This window comes from Diachasmimorpha longicaudata, chromosome 7 (assembly GCF_034640455.1).
Source record: "Diachasmimorpha longicaudata isolate KC_UGA_2023 chromosome 7, iyDiaLong2, whole genome shotgun sequence".
NCBI lineage: Eukaryota > Metazoa > Arthropoda > Insecta > Hymenoptera > Braconidae > Diachasmimorpha > Diachasmimorpha longicaudata.
This window is the reverse complement of record NC_087231.1, coordinates 5,991,973-6,004,939: the sequence shown is the minus strand read 5'-3', so window position 1 is coordinate 6,004,939 and position 12,967 is coordinate 5,991,973. Positions and strand designations below refer to the sequence as shown.

General features: G+C 35.9%; 1 protein-coding gene and 1 long non-coding RNA gene across 6 annotated transcripts in view; one reads left to right on the top strand and one right to left on the bottom strand.

Annotated features, from left to right (window-relative positions):
• LOC135164484 (tyrosine-protein phosphatase Lar) overlaps positions 1–12,967 on the top strand; it is a 284,343-nt gene that overhangs the window by 86,132 nt on the left and 185,244 nt on the right. For 2 of the 4 annotated variants that reach the window (XM_064124879.1, XM_064124876.1), the window contains exons 1-2: positions 8,715–8,906; positions 9,534–9,578. The gene's annotated coding sequence lies outside the window, so the exon portion shown is untranslated. Of the gene's footprint in view, positions 1–1,801; positions 1,928–8,714; positions 8,907–9,533; positions 9,579–12,967 lie in introns of those variants that run through there. The other 2 variants (XM_064124878.1, XM_064124877.1) reach the window with 2 other exon arrangements.
• LOC135164488 (uncharacterized) overlaps positions 507–12,967 on the bottom strand; it is a 37,421-nt gene continuing 24,960 nt past the window's right edge. The window contains exons 2-5 of one of the 2 annotated variants that reach the window (XR_010299310.1): positions 8,968–11,166; positions 6,652–8,755; positions 2,998–5,970; positions 507–2,916 (exon numbers count right to left, since the gene is read on the bottom strand). This is a non-coding gene — a long non-coding RNA (uncharacterized LOC135164488). Of the gene's footprint in view, positions 2,917–2,997; positions 8,756–8,967; positions 11,167–12,967 lie in introns of both variants that reach the window. The other variant, XR_010299309.1, reaches the window with a different exon arrangement.

Here is a 12,967-nt window from a genome sequence, read left to right as displayed (position 1 = left end):
AGTAGAGAATGTCTTCTTGACAGTCTATGAGCCAGTTTTAGTAGTCGTTATTATTTCGAACATTTTTTTTTTCACAGACATTCTTCTCTTCTCTTTTTATTCATTTTTCAGCACAAAACCGAGGTTCAATATCTATGCTAATCTCATCGACTTCCTTCAGGAAGTTCAAGGTTCATGATGATAAAGATGGGTGATGGGTTAAGGGTGAATGACGGGGTAACGCTTGATATTCACAGTATGGGTAGGCTATTCCCATAAAGGGGAGAGATGCCCAAATAGGTTCACTTCATTCCAGTGCTTCATTTCTCGAAAACTGTACGATTTGTTTATGTCACCAATAACGAGGTTGATAAAAATTGATAAAAACTAACGTCGTCTTGTGATAAGGTCAACTTTTATTTCAAAGGATTTGTGATCGACAATTGAGCAATATCAATTACCCTGGACGCACTAACACAACGTCATGCGAGGAAAGTATATTTGAAATTTTTCGCACATACCTAGTTACTATCACCTGATATGAAGGTCTATTTGCAACCGCATAATTGAGTTGTAATGTCGATTATTCATACTAAGGCAATCCTTCATGTGCATCGGGATGAGTATAGGTTCAATCACAATCATCCTAGTCACATTCCATCGTTTTCTTAATATTAGAGTAGAGGTAGAAATGGCGGTGCCCGGAGTATTTCCATCTGGATAAAAATCCAACCAGAGAATTCTAAAAATAATAACTTTGATTGTGTGAATGCAATGTAAATGACAAAGTGCAATGACATATTACTTCATTTATTAATAAATCTTTGCTGCTGAAGTATTATTCAACAACTATTCGTTGCCTTTTCAACGAAAAGGCAACGAATAATTCTTAATTCTTCTTTTCTTAATTCTGTCCCATTCGTATTAAAATATCTCTTCATAATTTACGAGCGTTATCGAGCTTCGCAGGTCCCATTCTCAGGAGTTTTTTCGAGTCCTCGGAAATAATTTTTCACTTTCATACAAACATCCCTAGTATATTAATGTAATCATGTTTATTAAAATTAATCCACTTTAACCCACTCTGTGGATTTTTTTTATTCGAATTCAAAAATTCAGAGGATAATGGAAATGAAATAAAGTGCAATGGAAAATTACTCTTGAAAAATGTAAAATCTGAAGGTCGGGACCGTAAATATTGAAGCGCAAACAGCGATAATTCATTCCTTAAAACTCGAATGGATGAGGTTAAGAGCTTTCATTTCGTTGAATGAAAAAAATCCCAACTTCTGGCTTCTGAAATGGAATGTAGAACGACCAATCAGTTCGGTCTCAGAAAAATTAAAAAGGAACACTAAATTTAATTCAAAAAGAATAATTATTTCAAAAGTTTACCAGATTAATTTATGGATTTATCACAGTGGTATTGTCGCATTGCCATTGTCTCCTCTCACGTGAGTTTTGAATGTTTAATTTTGCCAATCAGTGCTGTTTTGATTTTGTAATCGAAAAAAATTTCAATATTAAATGAAAATGAAAACGAATCATGAAAAATATAAAAATTCAATGAGCTATAGGCAAATGGCTGACAAAGTCCACAGAACGTACAAAGCCAGGTACCAATTAATTCGTGATGAAAAAAAAATTAATTAATTATACTTAATTACGAATTTGTAAATATACTTAATTATCAAAATTTTATATCATATGTTATCTGCTCATACAGCATCCAGAACTACTCATTAGACAATCAAATGAGGATGTTAATAACGTTATAAAATTAACTAGAACGGAAACGTTTCCACAGTCCACGCATAACGATCTACTCACTCTCTTTCAGTGTATTGCGAATGGTACACACCATATCCAGCTCTGTTGTGCATCAGTTTCATTGTCATTGGACAATCCAACCTTTTGGAGGGGAATGAACGTGGAATACATACCGCAGGTAACCATCATTAGTGTCGGAAATCATTAATGGCTGTATGCCATGGCTGAGCGAACCGTCAAACGTATTATTTGATCGGAAAATCGTCGCCGGTTCGATTAAGTTTAATTAGATTTTCTCGAAACCAATTTATTTCTAATTGGGTAAAAATGAGAGAATAAATTTCCCGAGTAATTGCCATTACCCAAGCGGAACTATTCTGAGTGCCAAAAGTCTCTGAGGAGTTATTCATTAAAAGCATTAGTCCAGAAAAGTATTTTACACGATTCCGTGCGGAAAATGCCAAATGGCGCACGTTGGCGCGGCCATTCCTCAATTTTTACGCACGTCACACTGTAAAATTCCGCAGAAACACGTGTGATAGAAATCATTTGAGTCTGGTGATCATAAAAGTTCTCTGTTCTTTCTAAAAACTTACCGCCCTTGTTATGTAATTAATTTCATCCATTAAACACCCTGGAAAACAACTTGCAGACGAGTTTACCAGTCACACCAGTTGTAAAATCGATATCGCACGTCTTTCCCACGAAACTTTTTATAACAACGTGCGTAAACTGCGACCAGAACTCCCGTGATTCAGCGTTTACTGCACGACTTTATGTCGAATATTTTCTTATTCCTCTAGTTTATTTTTTTCCCTCTTAATCTTTGGGGAGATTAATTCAGTAATGAGTGACGGAAAAGTTTCTCATAATGGAGTCTCATTTATTCATCATGGTCCACCAGAAGTGCATCATGAAATATAAAGTATATTCCGTAAATAGTAAAGTTCTTCAAAAGTTTAAAGCTACGACTAGCTGAGTATTGTCATTGAAAATCCATATTTTTCTGCATAAAGTATTCCATATTGTATTCTCAGTGCCACATTTATGGTGAGAAGATTAAGTAGACATCCATAAAAGTTTGAAGATTCATTTGGATGCTTGTACACTTCACGGGTTGCGATTTGTCTCAGGCATTAGCATGCATCACTCCATGGTATGACGAAACTTTAAACATTGTCTTTTACTACCGTGATCTCCATAAACGCAACTATCCCAAATTGGATTTACTTTACGTCATACACGTACCTGTGTAATATGACAACAATATCCAGCTGAGCGAGTGGCAATATCTTATAGACGAAATATGGTATCACTTTAGTGGATACAAAATATTCGAAATATCCTATTACAGTGAATTCCTATTACAGTCACACTCACGGGGGATAGGGGACGTGAATTCGGAGAATGTCAGTGTATTTCCCTACCCCCAGTGTGTGTTCAGGCAAGACGAGATTTCTGGAAACAGGTGACATAAAATAAACACTTTCAGGGTTTAATTTTCAGTTAATTGGATATAACGCTCGATTAAATAAGTTCAATTACTACATTAACATTTCAGTGCATATTTTATCATTTTCTTTCTGTAATCACGCCATTTTCTTATTTAATGAACGTATTTGTAACTTATTTAATGAACTTGCCTTCAACTTATGTAATGAGCTTATTTTTAACTTGAGCAATGAACGTGTTTTTAATTATTTAAGGAGCTCATTTAATTTTTTCATTTTTGTACTTGAAATTTATGATTGGAAAGTGCCATTTGGCAGATTTTATTCTTCGGCTATCGCGGAATTAAGTCAGGTTGCAAACTTTTTATTCGAATTAATATTCTATCCTGAAATACCCTGTCCTGCTAAAGATATTAGTTTCGCAGTGTAGGGTAGTGACAGATTGACTTCTGGGATGGCTAGGGTGCAGGCATTTGGGGCTCTACTGCGATTCTTCCCGAGGGAAATCATAGTTTTCTTTCATTGATAAAATTGCGCCCAATGCTTTTCAAGTACTTGTGAAAGACAGGGGCGGGAGAATTCCCAACGTGAAAAGGCAACTGCCCTTCTGCAGGGGTAGATATGGATTCCCAAAAACCATTCATCGATGGTATTTCAAGAGAATAAAAAATTGAAAAAACGAACCTCTCATTAGGTGGCCTTTAACATCGCTGGGGAGACTCCTCATTAACGTAATTAGAGTCTTCTATTTTACTCCTATTCTCACAAACTTGATGTTTATACATCTACAGTTTGCTATATTTTTGTGTGGGACGGTTTAACCCACGTTAAGACATTTAGCTCTTGCTTCGATGACCTTTCGTTTCTCTTCAGCCCTTTTTTCATGGAAGCAGAAAGAAAAGTAATTAGCAGGAGAGATAAATGATGACACGAAAATGGTAAAACAGCGCTATTTGTTTTCAGCTCAACTCGACTGCTTCCTGTTAACCCTCAACGCGCATTGTCAACCGCTGCACCCTCACACCCCTTTCTTGCGGTTCACCGCTGTATTTTGCGCTCGATGAGGAAAGAGTTCCGCCAATTGTATTTTCTCTTTTCCGTTGCTTCCTATTCACGTCTGGAATGGTTAACACTTCTACCTCGATAATTAATTAATAATCTTCTATATAGTCTAGAGGAAGAAAAGCTATTAATTCTGGATGAACATTGCCGATTCAATAATTCAAATCAAATTTGTCCTATTTCGGAGTGACAAATAACGATTAGTTATTAGATGTAAGGAAGGCCCATCTATAATCTCGAATCATCATTCGATTTAGACTCGATGCGGACGCTAATTAAAATCTCTTCTTCTCTTCTATTTTGGTAACACTGAGTGATACGTCTTACGGTCGTTATCCTACTGACAGGATTCAGCAGAACCAAATGAGAATTGATGGGCCAGAAGTCGCTTTAGAATGTCGAATGAGGACGAACATCGGTTAAATCGATTGAGAGATGACTTTTCAGGGGAAATGACGGATAATCTGAAATTATATTTTTAATTGAAACTAAAATACCAGACATAGAATACAATATTTATTTGGTATTTCATACAGATATGAAGAATTATAAATATAAAGCCTTTTTCACATTTTTTCAGACCGTTCTGTCATTTTCATCTAAATTTTATCTGAAACATTGCGATATGCATTTGTGTCCTATCAACAAGTATTCACACGATCACATTCAACGCCGCCATTAATAGTCAACGAATCTCATGTAGAATAAATAACTGGTTCTATCAGTGAATTCACCCCTGCAAACCTTCGCCGCAAACTCAATATTCTTCAAAGTTAGATGGCTCTCCATAATTTCCGATCCAAATGAGGAAACCGAATAATTGAACGATTTCAATGCCTCCATCCCAGAGCAAATCAATCATAACCAATTAATTATGTAATGCTGATTTGTCTCCAGCTGCAATGAGCGAAAGGTCTCCTACGGATAATGTAACGTTCGGCGGAAGGGAGAAAAAATGACCCAAAAAAAATTGAAGATAATTAAAATTGGAGAGAAAAAATTCCGCTTTGACTCAACTGGGACTCGAACCCGGGTTTCCCAGTGTCGCGCCAGGCACTTTTACCGACTAAGCTACCGGATACCATAGAAACATTCTCAAATTCAGGAGAAAGACCGCCTTGCCTCCTTTAGGTATCGAATAATTCGAGGAGTATTAGAATTAGAGGGAAAAATTTCCGCTTCAACGGACATCCCTCGATATATATTATTCAAAATGCGGGGAACGAACAGATATCTCTGGCGCGTTAAACGTGCTTCGGTAGTACTGCTCAACCACACACCGCGTGGAACATGCAACTTCAACGCCAGTGCGCTGCAATTGCACTAGACACTTTCAGATCTCCCTCGTTCACCCACCACCCATTCACCTATCCTCTCATCTCTATTCGCTTTTCCCCACTTTCATCCAGTATAGTATACAGTGTATACTGTACTATTCACCCACCCGATGTTCTGTATGCACGCGAGGTCACCATGCGACATGTAGCGACGCGGAATTGTCGCGTTAATGACAACGGGCAATTGGACTGCAGAGAAGACAGGAAATGGGCATTGTATGAAATACTTTTACTGGTTAAATTGACGTAATTCAGAAAGTTCAGTTAATAAGACAGATGATCTCGTCGCACGATTTCTCGGGGAGAGCTCGTCCGAACCAGTACCATCTGGCCGCTTCCCTCGAACGCGAAGGGTTCATTCAATCTGCGAACTGAAGATACGATCACGTGAGGGAGGACTTGAATTATGTTTTTTGGGACTGTCCAGAGTATGAAGAGGTCAGAGGTTATATGATCGATAGTCTCTTACTGCTGGAGCACGTCCCATCGTTCCGCACAGGAAAATTTCTATCTCTCGAAGATTTTTCGAAAATTCTCAGGAGAATCATCGAAAGATCTTGGGAAGATCTGCTGCGTGACGTTAAAATATTTTTTGGAAGATTGTTGGGAGGAAATTTTAGCTCGGATATTTGTTCCGAAGAGAGCTTTTTAAGATTTTTTTTGGATGTCAAATTCAGAACATCTTCAGAAGAAGAAATGATGTGCTGGAATATTTTTGTACCTTATTTTTGTCACTTTTTTTTATCACAATTCTTCCAAATATCGTCGAACGATTGTTTTGATGATTTATGATGGTTCTTTCTAAAATTTCCGAAATCTATTCCCAAGCTCCATATTTGTCGTCGCAAAGGATTTGAGCAAACTTTGAAAAAACTAGATAAATAATAAGATCGATATGTAACCACTTTTTTAATCTGCTCGTCATTAAGCAAACTCTTCGGATTTTACTTTGCTAACTTTCAAGGATACAAGATTAAAATCGTTCATAGCATACGCTTTCAATTTTATTTATTTATAATTATTATCGGGATATATAGCTACGATCTCTTAACTTTATTAGATGAACACTGAAAAGAGGTTTCTCTTGGAGAGTTCGTTAAGGAAGTTCGTTGACTCTTTTACAGAGGGGTTGGTGCAAGTTTACGAAGGATAGGGTGGACTTTGAATACGATGAGCCTCGACTCACTGAACTCTGGACAGACACAAATTGCTCTTAGCATCACGGTGCATGTTACATAAGTACGATGTTACCAATTTGTTTGGTCCGACACTTGGTGGGATTCGAGATCACCTAGTCGCAAAATACAATTGCAGATGTATACCTGTATACCAACCACTAATGTGCACTATCCGGTGATCTCATCGTTGTGAGGCTAATATTGAGCCAATAATTCTGCACTTGTGTGCGGAGAATAATGGATTTCAGTTTCTGTTACCAACTATCGGATATATAATGCACAAACTTCACCGGCAAATATGCGGGGAATCATATATCAGAGATTTGCTGATCATTAAACGAGTAAATTGGTCGTGTTATTGTTGTGTTGTCAACTAGGGAGATTACTGTTAACGGTTCGATTTCATGTGGATCAGCAGTGGGAATAGAAATGAGGGGGAATGTAGGAGAATTCGATACTGGGAATTAATTAGGTCATAGTTTAGAGGATGGAGATATATGCTGAGAACAACAATGACTTTTGCAACGATCAATTTCCTGGGAGAAGAATTGAATTTTGTGGAAGAGAATTTCTAAGGGGTGGGATACTGTCACCTAGAATATGATCATATCCAAGTATTGAAATTATCCAATTTATTATTATGGAAATTTTGACAACACCCACCTGTAATAAAATTTCTCAAAATTATATGCCACTTTCGAAATAAAAACAAGGGTGCGATAAAAATTACGGAGGAACCACCAAAAAAATCCAGAACTTTCTGTGAAAATTATGGAATTGTTCGTGGATTATTTACGGAGTGGTAGGAATTTTTTTCTGGATTGTCTCTACTTTTTATCGGACCCTTATTCTCGCTTGCGAATTACAAAAGTTCAATATTTTTTTTATTGAACCTTTTATCTTGGTGTACATTCCAATTTTCTGGTCATATCGTCTCCTTCCTTCTACTCCCTCAACAAACATTTTGAAAAATATCATCGGATATTCCGATACACATCCTCGACCCTCCGCCTCCTAAAGCAACTTTATCCTCACGATAAATTGAAAAATGATTGAAAACTGACAAAACAGAAAACCCAATTACATTGGGCCTCCTAACTTTTAAAGAAATTATTTATCGTTAAAATTTTTCTAGTAACCAATGTTCAAGCAGGATTTAACTTCGTTTTATACGGAAACAATTTCCTATATATTTACATGTGTACATATATAATACAACATATAAAATAGAATATAAAATAGATACAAAATAATTGAAATAACGTTTTTTGCGCACATAAATTATCTATCACGTTCTATCTCATATTTATTAATTTAGAATTATTAATATTCACATATGTACTAAACTATGTGGCATATATGAATGTGTGAAAATAACTGAAAACTCCTATTCCCACCCAATTTTCCGAATTACTGCCCAATACTTTTTATAGCTTTTACGTGTTTGAGAAGATAACACCAAATAAATTCTAATGTGAAATATTCATTTTATGGATTGTCGAAACGGTCTGAGCACCGGCTGATGGTAAGTGCGGGTACCATCTGCAATAATCGTGCCGACTCCGGTATTTATAAAAAATGCATTAACAAAATTGTTTTTGATGCTTAATTCTCCGTCCCGACCAGCACAAAAAATAATACATTAATATAGTCTCTTTGTGCAAGCGTGTTACCAGCAGAGAATAGAGAATCCGCTATTATCGGCATTACAATATTGACCGATAATTTTACACTTCTACTTAACTCGAAATTCTCTGATCAAATATTTATGTAATACGTTGTTCAGTATATGGGCGATAAAATATTCGTAATATTCGAAAATTCTGTTTCGCGAATCCCCCTGGTGTTCTCCCTCTTCGATTATCCCGCCGCAGCGAACGTAGTTGATGAGATTGAATCCAGAGGGCAGCACTCACTCGCTAGCCCAATATGGCCGCTCCGTAGCTTGCAGTACCATGGTGATGTTCTTGTCACTTTCCTAACAATTGAATTTTTATACCTTTTTCACGTGATTTTATAGTGAATATTAACGTTATTAAATATGTGTGCGAATGGACGCTTGCTGTGTGATGTTTATCGATATCAAAGACTGTGAAAATCCTCATGAATACAATTAACAGAGGAAAGCGGTGAGTGTCATTAACTGATACGATTGTTTGATCCCCCCCAATCGAGTGATATTTTGTTTACCTTTTCTTCTGTAACACAGGGGATCGTAACATTCCACGTTTTAAGCCACAAAATTTATCCTGGAGAATTGTAAAAGAATAATTCGAGTGACTGTCGGTGTAAATTCGATTCTACTCGTGCGTCAAAATGTTATCTGTCTCCATTCTCCTCCCTTTTTCCTTTCTCCACCACCCTTCCCTTTTCCCTCATTCTCAACGTCTGAGTCGCGTGGCTAGTTCACCCACGCATTTTAATATAATGGGTAATTTTTTATGACTCGGTCGTTAAATTTGTGTAAACATTGCTATCAAGAAGTACTGACGATACGTTCACAATCGATCTCGACGTTATTCAGTGTAAACAATGCATTCGTAGAGTGGATCTGTTTCTATCTGGAAATATCCGATCATATGTTGAGAATCAGTCAGAGATTGTTAGCTGACATGTCTTGTTATGATTGAGGTTATTTGGCTGGTGTACTTGAGCCAAAAAAATTGGAGATGAGGCTTTTAATTACTAGAGATTACTAGCGATAAGTAATTGTTTTTCTGCAAATAGAATTTAAAACAAATATTTGTTTGTTTCAGGAGCTGCTAGAGAATCCCACATCGAACTTGAGATTTAATTTCCAGGTATGTAAATAACAGATAGTTTTGAATCAGATTGACCGAAGAATGATTAAAGTGGTCGAGATGATTGGCATGTTCTTATTTACATTTCCGTTGGGATTCGATTCTTGTTTCACGTACATTTCGATAACTTAATAATGAATTTGACGAGACAAGTGATGGAACCTGGAAAATCCGATAGGGCTTTGCATTATTACTGACATTCTGGGAAGATTTAACTCGATAAATTCTGGATATGTTCTAAGAAAAATGAAGCCAGCTGTTTTCTGGCAATTTTGGTTTTCTGTTTACCTGACTTATTTGAAGTCCCAAATGATGAAAATACATTGGTTTTTTTTTCTATGCGATAAAGTTACAACAAGCGAAAGTACAATGCCCACAGTTACTCCAAATTATAGTACAGATCAAATTAGAGTGCTGTTTGAAATATATTGATTTCAGTTTACTTACTGTGAATTAACACAGGGTATCATTATTGCAGGGGGATCTTGATTACAAAATTTTTAATTAGGATAAAGTATATTTGAAAAATGGAGAGTATATAAAGGCCCGTGAAAAATTGGCCATTTATTGAACGATATTCTATAAAATTCAGCACAATAATGTCTAAGAGCTTTACAATAACCTCCTGACTCATATATAAGATAGAACTTCGGAGGGATACGTAGATATAGTCGATTCTGATAGCAAATATTTGAACAAATGAAATAAATTATAGTTATCAGTTGTCAAGTTCAGGGGCTCAAAGCTGAAATGACTTTTCAAAGGAACAAAAAACGATTTTAAATTCACGATTTTTGAAAGCGAAACAGAAGCAAATGCCAAATGCGATTTCAGTCAATGACTTGATATGTATAAATATCTGTAATCAAATTACAAACAAACAAAGTATTAGCAGCATACATTTTATTTATCGGTTATGATCTTGGGTAGAAAATCATGAGAACACTTAAATTTTTGGCTACGATTTCATAATCGTAAGGGAACGTCACCTCCATAACTTTTAGTGAATATTTTTCTCTGATACCGATTAACAAGAATTCATATTAACGGCTCATTCCTTACTATTAATCATTAACATATTTTTTTACGCGAGTTATCAGTCGGAATAAATACTACTTTATGTTAATCTTATATTTTTGTACAACGCAGAAAAATTATTTTAAAAAACGGTTCGTTTCTAAATTATGAAACTGCACTCCTACAATTGTCCAGATGATGTTTACAAGATCGAAACAGGTTTCATTCGAAAATGAATTATTTATTTGTTAACTATATGGTCATACTGCAACTGTTAGTAATATATTTTTGAACAAGTGATTATCACATTCCTGTATTACCAACTTTTTGCGAAGGTAACTTACCGACCATGCCTTACGATTTCTTATGTCAATAAAGTCGCATGTCATGACACATTATCATAAGACGAGTACTACCTTATCGATAATATTTTACCGACATGCGGTCTACGGTGAATATCCCAGTCATCGAATGGTATTTCTGAAGTAAAATTTCAAATATCTCAGTGAAGTCGTATACCGACGGATTACGGTAATTCCGACTCATGGTTCCTCAATAAGCGCTGATTAACCTGCAAGCGAAAATGTTGGGTTATTCATTAACTCAACCTGCTGTTAATAATTGAACAATAATAATGGAAACATCAAACAGAAATGCGTTTACAGGAATTTCGATATTAAGGGAAGAACAATAAATTATAAGACCGGGAGAACAATTATTTATCATGATAATTTTTACTTTAAATTCGAACTTAGATGATTGCAATCAATTAATTCGTTAAATTTGTTCGTCAGCCGTTCATTTTTATTTATAATGGAAATCGTTCCGAAATTCAACAAATTTGTAACTGACCACAACCTAGCCACTTTTTTCTAGATAATCTATTGTGTTCAGACACTCAGAAGAGGCATATCTAATTTGTTTATTACAAAGAGTTGATACTGACGATAATTTTCATAGCCTACTCGTAACTGTTACCTATTTTTCGTGATTTTTAAATAGTTTTTTTGAATTCTGGTTGTCCCAACTCAGTTGAAGTTCCCCAATCATATCGCTTTTTTCGCCAATTAATTCTCCATAATATCATTGGAATTGATTGACCATTTTTTCGTTACTTGTGGGTGGGTGAACGTAACAGTCAAAGGGGTGTGCCGTTGCGCAGGTGATTCGCATAAAATACACAAGGGTGGTTTGTGAATTGGAGTGACTGGCGTTTATACAGAAACGCAGGCACGCAAGTCTAGCAACTTCTGATGATTACACAGAGTAAAAATTTATATTCGTAGATTATTTCATCATTGAAAATTGAAACAAGATAATTAATCCAAAACATGTGATTCGTGGTTTTAGAATTTGGTGGATCGTAAAATACAAAAATATTTGCACTCTTTTTTCGATTATCCTCTGAATGAAGGAGTTCATATTCATCATCAAGTCAAATTTTATCCCCTCGTCATTTGTCATTTGTTGATATTCATTATGATCAGGAATCATGGGACATGTCAGGTTTGGAGTAAAGAGACGTCGTAGTCATTATTTGAAATTTAAAATAAAGGTAATTGGAGGTCTAGGTGAAAAAATGAAGTGCTCTTTATTCTTTAGCAAACGATCCTTTGTTTGTTCACCTGAAAATACTGTGTCTGAACTGGCGTTTTGGTCATAGTGGAGAAGCGCGTGTCAAAGCATACGTCAGCGAGTAAGGATAACCCAACTGACCACAAAGGATTATAGGATTTTTAGTAATTTTTTTTGTTCACTTCTTCTATTTTTTTGTGGACCAGTATTCGTTCATTAAACTCACTGCACTAACTGCTCTACAGAGACTCTTCAGCAACTCTCCATGTACCGTTAACTTTTTTTCACTCGGTTCTCTGTATGCATCACTTGCTGTACCTATTTTGGTTCTTAACAGCAGAAGCAGAACGAAAAATTTTGAAAGTTGTTCATATGCATTGGGTCAAGAAGTTTTTGTCAAATATTTGACTTTGATGAGCACCTAGGAAAATAGTTGGACACTTGATACACCAGTGGAAGTCATACTGGGCGGTAAAATTTGTTAATGGAAATAACCAAATGCTAACAGAAGTCCAAAGGGACTATTTTGAGAATATTGGATAGAGAAAGTTGTGTTTATTCGTACTATGTAAATAGAAAATATGGCGAAACTCTAGGATAAAAAACACTGTCTCCTGATACTTCAGAGAATCTCCAGTCATTCAGTTACTCGACTTTGATTGGGTGGGTACGTTGGACCAGAGAGGATTTTGCGAAAGAAATTTTCATTTTCACGCTGGGAAATAATGGCCAGAATAAAAAATAGTACTAGAAGTATTATTGACTTAAACGTTAATTTTCTCGAAATGTCTGGGAAT